The sequence below is a fragment of the Octopus bimaculoides genome, chromosome 6 (genome assembly GCF_046866305.1).
Source record: "Octopus bimaculoides isolate indiv1 chromosome 6, ASM4686630v1, whole genome shotgun sequence".
Lineage (NCBI taxonomy): Eukaryota > Metazoa > Mollusca > Cephalopoda > Octopoda > Octopodidae > Octopus > Octopus bimaculoides.
Genome location: NC_142933.1, coordinates 114883889 through 114901145, shown reverse-complemented (window position 1 = coordinate 114901145; position 17257 = coordinate 114883889). Strand labels below are relative to the sequence as shown.

General features: G+C 41.4%; 1 protein-coding gene across 3 annotated transcripts in view; it reads left to right on the top strand.

Annotated features, from left to right (window-relative positions):
* The first annotated feature begins 2839 nt into the window (after positions 1-2839).
* LOC106876032 (E3 ubiquitin-protein ligase RNF34) overlaps positions 2840-17257 on the top strand; it is a 40376-nt gene continuing 25958 nt past the window's right edge. Inside the window, exons 1-2 of one of the 3 annotated variants that reach the window (XM_052968580.2) lie at positions 2840-2944; positions 4109-4173. The gene's annotated coding sequence lies outside the window, so the exon portion shown is untranslated. Of the gene's footprint in view, positions 2945-3166; positions 3300-4108; positions 4174-17257 lie in introns of those variants that run through there. The other 2 variants (XM_014924410.3, XM_052968581.2) reach the window with 2 other exon arrangements.

Below are 17257 nucleotides of genomic sequence, written 5' to 3'. Positions count from 1 at the left end.
CAGCTGAACACCCTTCCTAATGCCAACCACTTTAGAGAGTGTACTGGGTGTTTTGTTTATGTAGCACTGGCACCAGTAGGGTTGCCAAATAATTTTCAAGACAAAATCTCTTAGGGTGAGAGAGGGAGTGGAATCGAGGGAAGTGGCTGCATGCTAGGCAAGAAGTTAAAGTATGATAGCTGTCTTACTATAGAGAAAATACTTGGCTACCCAAGTATGACAAGGAAGAAAGTTAAAAAGGAAGATAGACAATCAGAGTGTGAGAGAGAGAGAGAGAGAGAGAAATAGAGCGTGCTGGAGATGTATTGGGGCCTACCTACAGTGAACAGGTATAAGTAGTACAGAGGGGATAGAGGGAGATGTTCCATAAGTGTGTGAGGAGCTGTTTAGAGATGGAGGAAGACATGACTCTAGCAAGTGAGGGTTAGGGAAATTGTTGTGGCTGGTGGGTGGTAGGAATGAGAAGGCATGGAGAGTGTGCAGACAAGCAAGGGAGAGATAGTGAAGGGTGGGTCCTGCAGCAGGTGTTGGGAAGAAGGGGGAGTTTTGACATTGGTCAGATGACTGTATGTGCGAGGTGGAGGGAAAAGACCATAAAGGACATGTATGTGGGGGGGGGGGGGGTACCCGTGATTTCATTTAGTTTGATGTGTCTTCTCAAGCACAGCAAATTGCCAGAAGTCTCAGTCACTTGTACTCTCCTCTGTGAGGCTCAACATCCATCCAAAGATCACATCTCACGTCTTCCTGGGTCTACTCCTTCCCCATCATTAGAAATTTGCACTTCTTTACACAGCTATTCTCGTCTAAATGCATCACATGACCACACCAGTGGAGTCTTCTCTCTTGTACACCACATCTGATGCCTCTTGTACCCAATTTTTCTTTTAAAACATTTACACTCCATTGTACATCCAGTAGAGCATGTTGGGTTCATTTCTTTGAAGCCTTCATATGTTCACTGCAGTCACAGCCCATGTTTCATTCATGTAGCCTGGTTGTTTGTTACAGGTATCAGACAATTTGTCTTTCACTTTGAAGGAGAAGCCCTTTATTACCAACAAAGATAGTAGTTCTCTGAAATTTGGCCAGCCCATTCTTATTCTAGCAACTACATTCTTAAAACATCTTCCTCTGCTGCTATTCACCGAGAGAAGCTATCTACTACTTCTAAGGATCATTCTGGGCATTTGAGGATGTCTGTTTCCTGTACATTCTTAGTGTTTATTGTACCTGCACATTTTCCACACACAAAAACCACTTTCTCTGTTAAGCTTCCTATGACACCACTGCACCTCTTACCATATCGAACAGGGCCTTCTCCCTGAAGAGATCAATGATTTGTCTGTTTTCCTGCTAACTAGGACTTTGGCCTTTGCTAAATTAGCTCTAAGGCCTTTGGATTTCAGATCTTGCTTCCACACCTGAAATTTCTTTAGTTCTAGTAGTGATTCAGCTATAAGAACAAAGTCATCAGAGTAAAGAAGCCCTCAAGAGCAGTTTTAAATTTCTCTATGTTCTGGATTACTAGGATAAACAAGATGGGGCTGAGAACCAATCCTTGGTGAACTCTCGTCTGTACAGTAAATTTGTTGTTATAGTCATAGCTAACTTACACCTTACTGACAGCATCCCTGTACATGGCTTTTATAGCTCTTGCCAACTATTCATCTATCCCCAGCTTCTACATTGATCATCAGATAAGGGAGTGGGGTGTCTGTCATGTTGATAAAAACCAAATACAGCAGTTTATTTTTAGATAAATGCTTTTCCTGAAGTTGCATTATCAGGAAGATGACATCAGTAGTGCTTCTCCCTGGCACAAAACCAAACTGCATCTCATCTAGGCCAGCTCTCTTCCTAATTAGTTGAACTATGACCCACTGTAACTTTCATCACCTGCTCCAGCAATTTGATGCTTCTAATTGTTTCTATCTAAACTAGTGTATGTGTGTGTGTGTGATAGGCTTCTTTCAATTTCCGTTTAGCAAATTCACTCACAAGGCTTGGGTCAGTCCAAGGTGTTATACAATGAGACTGAATTCAATAAATTTAGTATTTCAGGCTAATAAAATATTAATTTATACAATAATCCTATTTTGGGACACGAGAGTACTTCGTCCCCAACGATAGAAACTCTTTCCAATCCTAAGGTGAGACCTATAATGGTATACTGCTTAAACATCCAGACATCTAAAACCACATCCCCATGAAAGGTCACCCAACTGAATGACAACACACTCCAGCTTTCTCCTTTTGGCTTTTTCTACTGCTACTACAATGGCCTTTGTCCCTCAAAGCTTTTGGTCTCATGACACCTCTACTCGGACATTCCTGACCAACGTATATAGTGTGTTATTCCCTTGAGTCCTGCACTAACCAGTATATCCCTAAATATTACCCCACTGGAATTCCCTCTCGGTCTATGTTTTTCCATCAGCTGTCTAAATGCAACTATTCAGAGGAACATTACTAACGTTGATCTCACGAAGCCCCAGAATACAGCAAGCAACAACAATATATAAGTGCGTGTATATATATATATATATATATATATATATATATATATATCTCGAAACTACTAAAATTAGTAAAAACCTTATAGATCATCTGTATTGCTATTTCAAATCATAGTTTTTCGATATCAGTCATTAATTCCTAAGACATGGAAAAATTACTGAAAGGACCCATACTTAAAAAACAAAAACAAGTCCATTAAATATAACCTTCATCTTATTCTTTGATACTTTTTAAAAGTCACTGGAAAATAAAATAAACAAAATGAAAGCGAATTCAAATGCAACACTATATATAATGAATGAACTAATTTTATACTCCAGCCGGGGAATTTATAGTACATGGGTATGGGAAGAAACCATGAGGTGAAGAAAAAGGACCATCACGGGTTTCTCAATCGAGAATAATCTGACAACCATGTGATAAAGTAAGTGAAAGCTAACCATATGTAAGAGTTAGTCCTGTATACACTGGACACAACAGAATTTTTACTTTCTTGCACTTTTTTCTTTGTATGAATGACTACATTGGAACATGCTTTCGAACACTAGATGTTTTACCTACTTTTAGTAAAGGGATACTTCAGAAATACACCCGTGTATTCACTACCCAACATATGTTTTATCGTTTACACAGCACCGGTTACACCGGTCTGTTAGAAGTTCAATTGATTGTGTTATGTCGGAATACTTACACTGCGTCCAGCATTTCAAATTCCAGCCAAAAATCTTTTATTAATATGAGATCCAGAGCTGTTGACTGATTCCATCCGCATTAAAGTGGTATTTATGATTATTTCATCATTAATCCTTTCCTTTTTCTAAAAGTATAAGCATTAACAAGATTTTTTTTTAATTCATCAAATGTAATTATTTTTCTTGTATCAATTATTTTTTTCTTTATCTTTCTTTAAAAATAATTTTTGAAATTTTAAGATTCTAGATTTATATTCTGGTGAATTATACTTCATTAGTAAACGAATAAATATGTCTTATGAGTGACATTATAAATCAGCCGAAACTATTCTGGTGTTTACTGTTAATCGGCTTTAGTTAACCTCCCTATCCTCCTGTTTTGTCCACGGATAAATAGTTGTCAGTTACATTTGTTATCTCTTTACAGCGACATTGTTTATTGCTAATCGATGTTCTCTTTTGTTTCTTACCTTTGTCTGCTGTAATCAGTAGAATCTCTAATTTGAAATTCAATTAACTTTCTTGCATTCTCTTCCTCTCTCTCTCTCTCTCCTATTATGCCTACAGTGATAAATGGATATATTGTATAGTGCATATGTCGGAACCTATATATACACACACACACACGTTTCTATGTAGGTGTGTATAATAAACTATGAAACTATAGTATTCGCATTTGATCCATGATAAAAAAAAAAATCGCTCTCAATCTGATGTAAGATTTGTTTACCACTAAAGACTTGTTGAGAAAGATCAATTATAGTACTTATCTCTACTAAATCCTTCATGCAGCTTATTTGAGAAACGTGATTTAAAATACGCTAGTGTATTTTTTTAAATTTTGTGTATTTATTGATCATTATTATTACTCTATTTTATTTCTGCTATTTCTGTAGCTTGGATTACTGTCCCAGAAGAATTTCTGTTAAAGAAACTGTAAATTCAACTATATTTCTTACATGTGAGCATCGTTAATTTTTTTTCATCATTGCTTTTTATATATTTTTAATGGTTTCGTAATTTTAATTTTATTGAATGATATTAATTTCAATAGAGCTTTTCAAGAAATTACGATAAAATATAAACTTGTATCAAATAGAAAAATTAAACATCACTTCCAATTGGAGATGGTGTCAAAATAACATCCCTCCCTTCTCTTATTATTATCTTTAATGTTCATAACTTCCCTTGGTCATTGCACTTGTCTTTGGCTAGCGTTTAAGTATCCCGGAAAAGGCGAAAGCATTACAACATCTTTCCGTTAAATTTGAAACCTTGTCCGCTTAAGTAAGAAATTATTTTTACTTAAGCATCCTGGATTGGGAGTTTCAAGATATCGCTTAAGTGAAATCTAGACATCTCTTTTATAACCACCACTTTATCCTCGTGAGAGTTAGCGACTGTTTGAGAAACTGCTTGGAAAGAATTTTTCTTCCCTTACACGCACGACCCGGAAGACTGTTGTAACTTCCTATACACATACAACGGGCTTTGGGATGCTGGTGGATATGAACTAAATGTTTAGTGTCCTGTTATAAAGTATCCGTTCACCTTTCTTGGTTATTACACGTAATAAATCAGAGTAATAAAAAGACATTTGAATGACATAATTATTCCAAAGAAGTACTCGATTATCTGTTCTAAATTATGTCATTAACTCCGAAGCTTGTTTTTAATCTTGAGAACTATATCAGTAAAGATTCTTAAAAATCTAAATGAGAAAAATGTTTCTAGGATTTAAATCTCTGTACTACAACATACAAATAATCTACCATATCATTGTTTAATATCGTTTGTAATAGACGTATATATATAGACACATACGATGTTGAGCTAGAAATAGTAGCTAAATCCGTATGCGGGTCGTTTGATGTGCGAGAAATAGTCGCCAAATGTCAAATTATTCTGTCGTTTAACAAAAGAAGAACACCTTGAGCTAGGCAGTCCTTTGTACACCATACTTAAAACGACGGAATGGTCACCACTGGAACGACTTTCTCGGTTTTTCGATTAGGGCTGACCTGGATAATAGCATACACATACACACCATTTTGATCTCATTTCTGTGCATAAATGTGTTTGTGTATGTACATGCTATATTTTGTGTGTGTGTGTGTGTGTCATCGTCTTGTGTCAGCTTCTCCTTGCTGGCATGGTTGAGGCAGATCATCTCAATTCAATTCTTATTTGGTGTTACTAACATCCTGTATGAGTCGGGAGCCATAACTCACTATTGTATATCCAATGTGATGCATGTGTTAAAATGGAGGTAGTGACAGAGGGTGGGATATATCTTTGAACCTTTCACTTATCTGGTTCCTCGTATGTCTCCACCTGCTGCTCCTCTTGCCTATTCAGTAACCTTCTCTCTATTGTCCCTTCTACTATTCGCTGCACCATGCCACTCATTTGCCCTTCCTCTCTGTCAACAAGCATATGGCTGCCACAAGTATTTCTCTACCATTACAAGACCTTTGTTACAAGGAATTGCATTAGATTCATTTGTATCTGCTCCCCTCCCCATTTATCCAACCTATGCAGTCTGCTTTTATAACCCCTTCCACCCCACTTTCAGGTCACTGTTTCTATTGCCATCTCTTGGGGACATCCACCAGTCATGTTCTATTTTAGCAACTAACATTACTTTTCTATATCACTACTTGCCATTCCCTCTTCTCCACGTCACTCATTTATGACAGCCATCACACTTCCTTTTCACTGACCATTTTTTCAGCCACCTATCACTTTACCCTCTCTCTTCTACCTGTAAACATGTGACTGTCATTACTGTCTCTACACAGTGCTTTCTTTTACTGCCTTTCTTCATTATTCCTCTCTCTTTCTCTCTTCCATTTCTTCCTCTTCTACACTATCATCTCAATAACTTGGTTTCTCCTTTCATGTTCCCTTTTCACTCTCCTTCTCACTCTAGTTCATCTTCTGCAATCACCTTCACTTTAGTCACATCCTGACTGATTGAAGACAATGTAAAAAAGTGAGTACTTCCTTTGTCTTACCTGTTGAGGTAACCTCTCTTGTGCTGGTGCCACAATAAAATGTAAAATAAAATGGATTCTATAAAGTGGTTGACAGACAAGTAGGGACATCATAGAGTTAAGGGGACTCTTTTGCTTTGGCCTGTCTAAGACAGTGTAACCTCTAAAATGCATCCAATGCATCTTGCAAAGTAGTTGATGACAGAAAGCAGGGACCAAGCTAAAATGAAACAATGAACTACTCCAACCCATCCCTGGATGGAAAACAATGTAAATTGGTAATGATAATGATGTGTGTGTATAGGCACAAGCATGGCTGTGTGGTTAAAAAGTTTGCTTCCCAACCACTTGGTTTTGAGTGCCACTGCTTGTTATCTTGGGCAAGTATCTTCTATAACTGCAGGCTTTGGTCAGTCCAGAACAATAACAGAGATGTGAGTGGGTTTGGTAGATGGAAAGTGAAATAGGTGTGTATGTGAGTATACATGTATGTGTGTGTGTGTTCTTGTTTTATTTTGACATCATAGGATAGTTATGAATGAACAAGTAGAGACTAATTTCCAGTCTTCCATGAAAACTTGCCTGGCCATGGGGAAATATTTCCTTGCTTGAAAACAGGTGTGGTGGTAACAGGAAGGACATCAGTTGTAGAAAATCTCCCATTGACTTCCATGACCCATGCAAGCATGGAAAAGTGGATGTTAAAACAATACTGCCCCTGCTGACACACACACTCACACATTGTCTTGCTTTGGGCCCTCAACTCTTGATGGGTTTGCATGGCTTACTATAAATAGCAGTCAAATCTCCCTCACATCACTCTTCTGTCTTGGAAAAGGGAAGTATACATCTAATAAGACAGAATGGTGTTGGCTGGAACCCCTTTAATTATGGACTTATAATTAAATGATCTGGAGTTAAACAACGATAACACTGGGTATTGTGTCAATTGGAGAAATACATGTTAGACTGAGGGAGACTTATCAATCAGTAGATCAATGTTTAGAATATCAGATCAGTTTTCTTGAGATGCAGGGAGAAATGCTATTCTGTTACTGTGTGGCTACTTGTTCTCTGTAACACTGAAAGAAATCAAAAGCTTTGAAGTGTCACTCTAAGAGTATGATGTGTGAGGAACTGAGTGGGATAGAAAGTCGACTTTTTGACTTACACAATATTTTAATCATTTAGAAATATTTTTTAATGAATATGATTTCAAAATGTAAGTTGTTTGTACAGTAAGTATCTATGTATTAACTGTTTTTAACTGAGTTCAAATCTGCTGAGGTTGACTTTGCTTTTCATCTTTTCAAGGTTAATAAGTACCAGTCAAGCACTGGGCGTCAATGTAATTGTTGAGTCCCCTTCCCTCAAAATTTCAAGTCTTGTGCCTGTAGTAGAGAGAATATCACAATATACTATGATCATTGATCTATATCTTGCTGGTGTCTCTTGAAATAGATGGTAAGAATTGCACAGAATATTTTGTAACTGGAGTAAATTCAATCAAAGTTGATCTGGGGTTAAATAACAAGCACATCGTGCATGAAATACTTTGTCATACATATTGTATCTCTCATACCATCAACAACATATAGTGCACTAAACACTTTCCCTGATCATGTCTCCCAGAACTACAACCACCACATGGAATCCCCTCCCCAAAGCTAGAAATCTCTGGAAATTTTGTGTATTTTTTGCATTAGGGTTCATGATTAGTGGAGTGGTTGAATGTATTGATTTGGATTCTTGCTGTGATTTGGAGAGTGGGATGTGTGGATTAATGATAGAGATATCGAGCATCACTCATTCTAACCATCAACCGCTTTCACTCATTTTACTTTCCCTACACTCAAGCAACCTTTACTCACCCTTTCTGATTCTTCTGACACCACTCTTTTGTTCATCTTCTCAGACATGTTACTTTAAAGGTGCTATCACATCATAGAATTAGACTTTTCTGTTATATTTTCTCTAATGAACTGGAATACCTATGATTCGAATTTCATCAAAATTGCAGATGAGGGTTCTTTCCCTCTTTACACACCCTAAAAAGATTCTAATCATGACACATGTATCCCATACCACTGATCTTTATGCACAGAATCCAAAATTCCAGTCTTATGGAACCTGTTAAAAGGATTTTGCTCCTGAAAAATGGATGTCATGGAGCTCTAAAATGTGGGACTTAAGGCCCCTATTGGGGGTGGGTGTCTTAATGTCAACCAGAGAAGTTGAATTGTTGAGAATCTTTTTAACATGGGTCTTATATGTATTGTTCGAATTTCTTTGAAATAGGAAATATATGTATGTTCACTGGGTTTGTAAAAGAGAGCAAAGCGAGAGGAAACCAAAAGACAAATGATCACAATAAACAGTCAGCTACCCTACCCTAGTCGTTACTACTCCCCAATGTAGGATTCCTCACTATACAGGTGATAGGCACAGCCGTAAGATGCATTACAGGTCTATAGCAATTGGAAGGGCATGATCCAACTGAAATAAACATTAACAACTCTGTGACGTGAGGGCTAAGGGCAAATGAAAGTGTCACCTCTGGAGTTTGCCAATGATCACTATGCCGATAGGTAACTGGACAGAATAAATTTGCAATCTATAAATCTCTTTGAATGACCATTCACTTATCTGGAAAGGTCTTGAAATGTTACCATCTGGGGACTATCTCTGATCCAGTGATAATAAAAAGACTCAAAAGAGGTCTGCAACCAAATAACATTCTTCAAAATAACACTTTGCAACTGAATCAGTGGAGGCAAAGATACCTCACCTTTACTTGTCAATTTATGCACCACATTGCAGAAATCACAATCTAAGTATATCTCAAAGCAAATTCTTACACTGTTGTACCATTGAATTACAAATAATGCTCATCTTTTATGCTCGGGTGACCCGACAGCTTCCAAGAGTACAACTGTATTCGTCTATGCTTAGATAAAATATCAGATATAGTGATATGTATCCTGAACAAAAATTATCCAATGTCATTGTCAACTCTGCTGTATTTCAGCTAGCATGTTCATGCTTTTATGCTAGCACATGTGTTCGTGTGTGTGTATTGACTTGTCCTCTGCTCCGCTCAAGAAGAGTCTAGAGCTGGTGTCACAGTAAAATGCACACAGTATTCTTTATAAAGTGGTTAGAAAATGAATGGAAATAATGCAGGAATATAGGACTGTTTGCTCTAACAGAGAACATGATACCTTCTCTACTACTGGTGTTGATACTATGCCAAAAAGGAATGTATGAGAGAGATTTGATCTTCTAATCTGTTTAGGAGAACTGTAACTCCAAATAAGAATTTTTAGGATATATGTGTGTGTGTGTATACATACACACATATATATATAGTAATAAGTCTAACCTCTGCCCTCTATTCATATAAACAATAAATGTATATAGACGAGTCAAAGAGGAACCTCTATGTTGTCATTGTACCTGCTAGAAATAGCTGTCAAATCTCCTTTATATTATACCCGACCATCCTAAAAACTGTAAGAACATTATGTAATGTAGTCTTAGACACACTGTCATTATCATCATCACCTTCGTTATTTTAGCTGACTATGTTCCATGCTTGCATGGGTTGGAAAGAGTTTATTTTGGCAAATTTTCTCCGTCAGATCCCTTCCTATTACCAACTCTCACCTGTTTCCCAAGAAAGGTAATGTTTTCTAAAGGCCACACATGTTTCCACAGAATTTAAGAAATGAATGACACTGTTTATATAATGGTGACACTCATTTACAACTATCATGTGCTGTCAAGACAAGGTGACACAAATATACACACTTACAAACACACAAGCACACATGTATATTACACACAAATGGGCTTCTTTTCAGTTTCTGTCTACTAAATTCACTCACAAAACTTTGGCTGACCTGGGGCTATAGTAAAAGACACTCTCCCAAAGTGCCACACAGTGAACCCTAAACCATGTTGCGGGAAGCAAACTTCTAAACCACATAGTCATGGCTGTCATCATCATCATCATCATCGTTTAACGTCCGCTTTCCGGCTGTATATAATGAAAAAGACAACAAAAAAGGTTGACTGCAATTGGAAATGGAGTTGACCTGGGGCCAAGCAACAACAGTGGTGTACAAAGTCATATTCTGAACTTTAAAAAGATAGTTGCAGAATAATACTTTAACACTTTAGCATTTAAACTGACCATCTCCTGTTTGAGATATTCTACCTGTTTTATGTTGAAACAAGCCATATCCAGCCTCGAGCAGTTAATGTAATCATTAGACCGTACTTTTGGGGAATGAGAGGTGGATGGAATCCATTGTTCTTGTGTGATCACTGGTGATAATAGGAGGATCAGAGAGATTAGTTTATCAAAATTGGAAACAGCATGTTTCCCTAGATCACAATAAATCCTCATAAAACAAAAAACTTAAAATCTCTCTATCTTTTAGATGTTTCAGCCAACTGACTGTGGCCATGCTGGGACACTGCCCTAAAGGGTTTTAGTCAAATGAATTGACGCCAGCACTTATCTTTTTAAGCCTAGCACTTATTGTATTGGTTCCTTTTGATGAACTGCTAAGTTAGGGGAACGTAAACATACCAACACCAGTTGTCAAATGGTGGGAGTGGACAAAAACAGACACAAACACGTAGGTATACACACACACACATGTATATACACTAATCCCTCAACTATTGCAGGTGTTATGTTCCAAAATCCCCTCCGATAGGTGAAACTCTATGAAGTAGAAACAGTACTGTACTGTATATTTTTAAAAATTATTTTTATATATATTTTATTATAAATGCAAAACAACACCACGGAGGAATCGCCGTAAGCATTAATAATAAACTGCGATATGTACATATAGATGGCCACAGTCTAATGGCTGAAACAAGTAAGAGAATTAGAGAATATACCACGACGTCTAAAAAACTTTTGAAAAAAACTTTTGAACTTTTCCACTTTTGTAAACCTCCTTTATCATCCTTTTTTACCTTACTTTCCTTCACCTACCGTCTCTTCGTACTCTGGATGTTCCTAATCTGTCTTCTCTAATCTGCACCTATTACTTTGTATTCTTCTCCCTCCCTTTCTTTTCTCCTCTCGTTTCTTCTCTCCCTGTCACCCCATTTCTCCCTATTGTCCCATCTTCCTTTTTGCTTTGTTTTTTTCTCCCACCTCGCATATATTTTCTTCTCACAACCCCTTTTTCGCTTTTTCTCCTCATGCCTTTATTTTTTCCCCCCACACCTGTTAAAAAAGTTTTTTTTCCCCCCTTTTTTTTTTTTTTTTTTTTTTTTCCTTTTTTCCACGTCCAATTTTCTCATCACGCTTGTTTTTTTTCCACCACACCTTTTGTAATTCTCCTTCCCACGTCTAATTTTCTTTTCTCTCTCGTTCCATCATGCCTGACTACAAATCTTTCCAACTCACTCTCCACAACCGCCTAAAACTATACCTCCGCACACTTCCCTCTCTATACTTTCAACCAACTATACGACTCTCCTTACCCATATTCAAGAAGACTCGTTTCTCTAGTCATATTACGTTTCTCAGTCGCTGCTTACATCACCGCCTCATCCCTAAGGGTTTCCGCCTCCATTTCCACCCCACTCTCCACTCTTCTACCACCATTCTACCCATACTCCGCACCACATCCTACCGCCTTATGCGGGCCACCATTCGCTCCAATCTCTCTAAAATCCACACTATCGACCGCCTTCTTCCTCCAGCCTTTTCCATATTTTTCTCCTCTCTGTCACCCTCCCATGCTCACAATACATTGCGCTTTATCATTCAACTTAATCATCTCTTTCATGCATTTCTTACCGACACTAAGCTCCGCAAACTTCACTCACTCCTCCATTCCTCTACACCCGATGCCACTACCCCAACCCCTCCACCACCCTTCTCCCTCCCTGATGTGCATTCCCCACCCACACCCAACCACCCTGCCTCTCCCACACACACTCCACCCCCTCCCTCCCAGCCCTCCACCATCCCGACCGCCCCTCCTAACCCTACTTCATCCCCTCCTACTTCTATTCCACCCACCCCTTCTCCACTTCAGCCTGTCGTTACCATTCCCCCAGATCTTCCTCTCTCTGAGGCGGAGCGCTCCGTCCTCAATAGGGGTCTGCGCTTCATCCCACTCACTCCATCCTGCAAGGAATTTCAAACCCGTGCTGATGTCCACAGCTTTGTGCGCCGCGTTAGGTTCGGTGCGCTTTTCCATAACACACCACCCGCACCCAACGAGGACTGCTTCACTGACCTGGGCCGACGACCATCCCAGTGGACGCCTGCTCCTGGCCAGTTCCAGGCAGTTGATCTTTTCGCGGGCGCCTGCCAACGCGCTGTGGGCCGGTTTAACTTTTCCAGGCGTCCATCTCGACTCAACATCTCCCCAGCCGAACTCTCGGCCCTTCGATCCCTCCGACGCCGCACGGACATCATCATAAAACCGGCTGATAAGGGTGGAGCCGTGGTAGTATGGCGTGCGGACCTCTACGAGGCCGAAGCTCTCCGTCAACTTCGAGATACCTCATTCTACCGCCCTCTGCCCTCCGACCCCACGCCCAGCTACCAACAGACTGTGTCCTCCACTATCCATGACCTCATCCTCTCCTCCCGTCTCCCCGCCACCGCCTCCAACCTTATTGTTCGCACCCCACGCACCCCCACCATTTACTTCCTCCCCAAGATCCATAAACCGAACAACCCTGGCCGCCCCATCGTCTCCGCCTGCAACTGCCCCACCGAGCTTATCTCAAAATACCTAGACCGTGTCCTCGCCCCCCTAGTGGCTTCTCTCCCTTCCCACATTCATGACACTAACCACGCGCTTCGTCTATTCAACTCTTTCTCTTTCCCTCCTGGCCCTTCTAAGCTTCTCTTCACTCTAGACATCCAGAGCCTCTATACAGTGATCCCCCACGACGAGGGGCTGCGTGCCCTGAAGTTTTTTCTAGACCAACGCCCCAACCCACAACCCGACACCTCCACACTCATTCGTCTGGCCGAACTTGTCCTATCTCTCAACTGCTTCTCGTTCGCGGGAGATATCTACCAGCAGTTCTCGGGAGATATCTACCAGCAGTTCTCGGGAGTGGCCATGGGGACGAGAATGGGCCCCAACTACGCGAACCTCTTCGTTGGTTATGTTGAGGCCCAAATATTCTCCAGTTTCACTGGTCCCACTCCCGAACTATACGGTCGGTATATCGACGACTGTATCGGTGCCACCTCTCTCTCCCGCGAACATCTTGACTCGTTCCTCTCTTTCGTTCAATCTTTCCATCCTGCCCTCCACTTCTCCTGTACTGTCTCTGACACCTCTGTCCCCTTTCTCGACATTTCGGTCAGCATCCTCCACTCCGCCCTTAGCACCTCCATCCACTACAAACACACAGACTCACACTCCTATCTCAACTTCTCCTCCTCCCACCCTAGACACACAAAACTTTCCATCCCCTATTCCCAATTCCTCCGTCTACGCAGACTTTGTAGCGACAGCCATGACTTTGAGACTCAGTCTCAACTCATGGCTCACCACTTTAGCCTGCGTGGATATCCACCCACCACCATCCACACCGCCCTTGCCAGAGCACGTTCTGTGGACCGTGCATCTGCTCTCTCCCCCGAACCCGCCCTGCCGTTTCCCGCCTCCCTTTTCCCCTCACCTACCATCCCACCACCCTACCCCTCCAACGCTCCATTCTCCGAGCTTTTCGGCGCCTCCAGTCCGACCCCTCCACCTCCCACATCTTCCCTAATCGACCCCTCCCCTCCTTCAAACGAGCCCACAACCTACGGGACCTCTTGGTCCACAGCTTCTTCCCCAGCCCAACCTCCCAACCTGGCTCGTTCCCCTGCTCCCGCCCACGCTGCCGCACTTGCCCTTACCTCTCCAACACCACCCTCCTCACCAGCACCCATCACCGACCCTATCGCATCACCGACTCCTTCACCTGCACGTCTACCAACATCATATATTGCCTCTCCTGCTCTCTCTGCCAATCCCTGTACATCGGACAAACGGGGCGCCGCCTGGCCGACCGATTCGCGGAACACCTCCGAGATATCAACGTCGGCAATGACACCCCGGTGTCACGCCACTTCCGTTCTGCCGGCCACTCCTTGCGGCAACACCTGTCGGTGTTTGGACTGTCCATGCACAGGGGCCATCCGGACTCCCGTTTGCGCCGTGAACAGGGATTAATCTTCTATCTTTGCTCCTTTGCGCCACATGGGCTCAACTCCCCTCCACTCTTCATCTAACCTCCTCCTCCTGTCTCTCTCCCCCACCCTCCCTCCTACCACCCATCTCTCCCCTCCCCCACCTCCTGCTCCGACTCCTACTTCTTTGTATGTCTCTTCACCTCTCTTCATACTTCTCTCCACTCCCACTTCTCTTCATCCCTACTCTTTCTCTCCTCTCTCTTACTCTCTCTCACTCTCTTCTCTCGTACTCCCCCCTCTCTCACTCTTACTCTCTACACTCTTACTCTCCTACTCTCTACACTCTTACTCTCTTACTCTCTCACCCTTACTCTCTCACTCTCTTCCCCTCTCTCTCACTCTCTTTCTCTTCCTTTCTTTCTCCCCCCCCCCCCATACCCCTCTTCCCTCTCTCTCACTCTCTTTCTCTTCCTCTCTTTCTCCCCCCATACCCACCTTCCCCTCTTTCTCCCCCCATACCCACCTTCCCCCTCTCTCCATCCCCCTTCCCTCTCTTATACCCACCCTCCCTCCTCTCTTCCTCTCCCCTCCCATACCCATCTTCCCCCTCTCTTACATCCACCTTCCCCTTCTCCCTCCTCGTCAACACCCCCTCATAAGCTCATCCCACCACACCCCAACACACTCCTACTCTACCTTCCCACTCCACCCCATCCAATTCCTTACACCCACCACCCACCCCTACCCACAGACCCCTACCTCTACCCCACACTCCACCCATGCCTTCCCCACCTCCCAACACCCTCACATCACACCACACCAATACCCTCGCATCACACCACGCACACCACACCAATACCCTCGCATCACACCACGCACACACTACAACTGACCAACTACTTTCTCCCTTTCTCCCTTCCCCCATTTTCACACTACATACGTCAAGATCACCAGCAGTCTACCTCCCACACACAGCCCCTCGTTCCCGATCACCGTTTGTTATCTCCCCCTTTCTTAGCTCTCCTGAAATAAGAATTTCTAACTTCCGGTCAGCCATTGTTATGATCGGCCATTATTATGATTGACCGTTGACTGAACACTATTCAATTTTTTTTCTCCGTGTTTTTCTCCTTGTCTCCGTATTCTTTCTGTTGAAGAGCGTAGCTCGAAACGTCAAAGACTTTCCGTATTCCCGAGCGTCATACTAATATATACTTTTGTTATTTACACCACCTCTCCTCGTCTGTTGTTATTATTTGTATATTCTCCCATATATACGATGGGCTTCTTTCAATTTCTGTCTTCCAAATTCACTCACAAGGCTTTGGTTAGCCTGAGGCTATAGTAGAAGACACTTGCCTAAGTTGCTGTGCAGTTGGACTGAACCTGGAACTATGTGATTTGGAAGCAAGCTTCTTACCATAGCCACACCTGTTACTGCACAAATATTCGATAACATGTTTTTGGGTTTTTCTTTTATGGGGTTGGTGTAGTTTATTCAGGAGACAAAAGTGATGCCTATGACTTTTGTGAGCCCTCAGACTCCAGTAAGGTTGAATTGGTGTTTAGTTTGAACATGTGTAAGCTGAAGCTTGCATAAAAAAGAGACAGAATTCCCTAGAAATGATGCTCTGACATTAAGTAAAATGCATAGAGCAGGGGAGAAGGCACACGCATAACTGCTATTGTTGTTTAGCTTAGTTTTGGCCTGATAAAATAAACCCATAATCACAGGCATTCCGTCCATGACTGTCCAGTCTTTCAGATACAGTATATATGGGACTACATTATCAAATGCATCTTGCTATGTTCAACATAATTGTGCATAATTTGAGGGAGATTTGGCTGCTATTTCTAACAGTACAGCCACAGAGCAACCTATTGAGAAATGATTAGTTTGTTGGCTGAACCTGAGTGGAGGTGGTATACAACTAGCTAATTAAAAGAACTCAAAGCTATTGTATCAGTGATAAAAATAAGTAGTTTTAACCAGAGTATATTTGTTAGAAGCTCTGGAACACAGTTCAGAATTGTTTTGTCTTCTTTGCTGACTCTGGACGACACGTTTACAATTGTTGGACAGCTGACATTTGTAGCAGTTTACATATCCTAATTTTCTGTATCAGATTTAATCTATTTACATTTGGTACGTCTTTCTAACAGATGAGGAAACTGTGGTAATGTAGTAATCCGATCAGAAGGGCAACTAAATGCTTGCAATGAAATTTGAACTTGTGAATAATGAGTAATTGGTTCAAAATATCTGCTTGAAGATCTCATATCGTGTGTGTGTGTTATTTCTTTACTACCCACAAGGGGCTACACACAGAGGGGACAAACAAGCACAGACAAACAGATTAAATCGATTATATCGACCCCAGTGCGTAACTGGTACTTATTTAATCGACCCCGAAAGGATGAAAGGCAAAGTCGACCTCGGCGGAATTTGAACTCAGAACGTAGCGGGCAGACGAAATACCGCTAAGCATTTCGCCCGGTGTGCTAACGGTTCTGCCATATCGTGTGTGTGTGTGTAATCATTGTTTTTTGCTCGTTTTCGATGCTGATGTGAGTTGGGTGGGTTGAAGGACCACATCTTACTCCAGTGTCTTCGTTTTTGGCATGGTTTATATGGCTGGATACCTTTCCTAACACCAACTACTTTACAGATTATACTAGATGTGTTTTTCTTGGTACCAACATTATAGAGATTATCTCGCCTTAGGTAAGACTAAAGAAGCATTGTTGCTGCTTGATTCAGTTTATCCTACTTTTTCTATTGGCACAGTTTTAATGGAATGAAGATCCCACGACTGAAAGAGTAGAAGTTTGATTTGGTGACAGAAACAGATTTATTATGAGAGAGT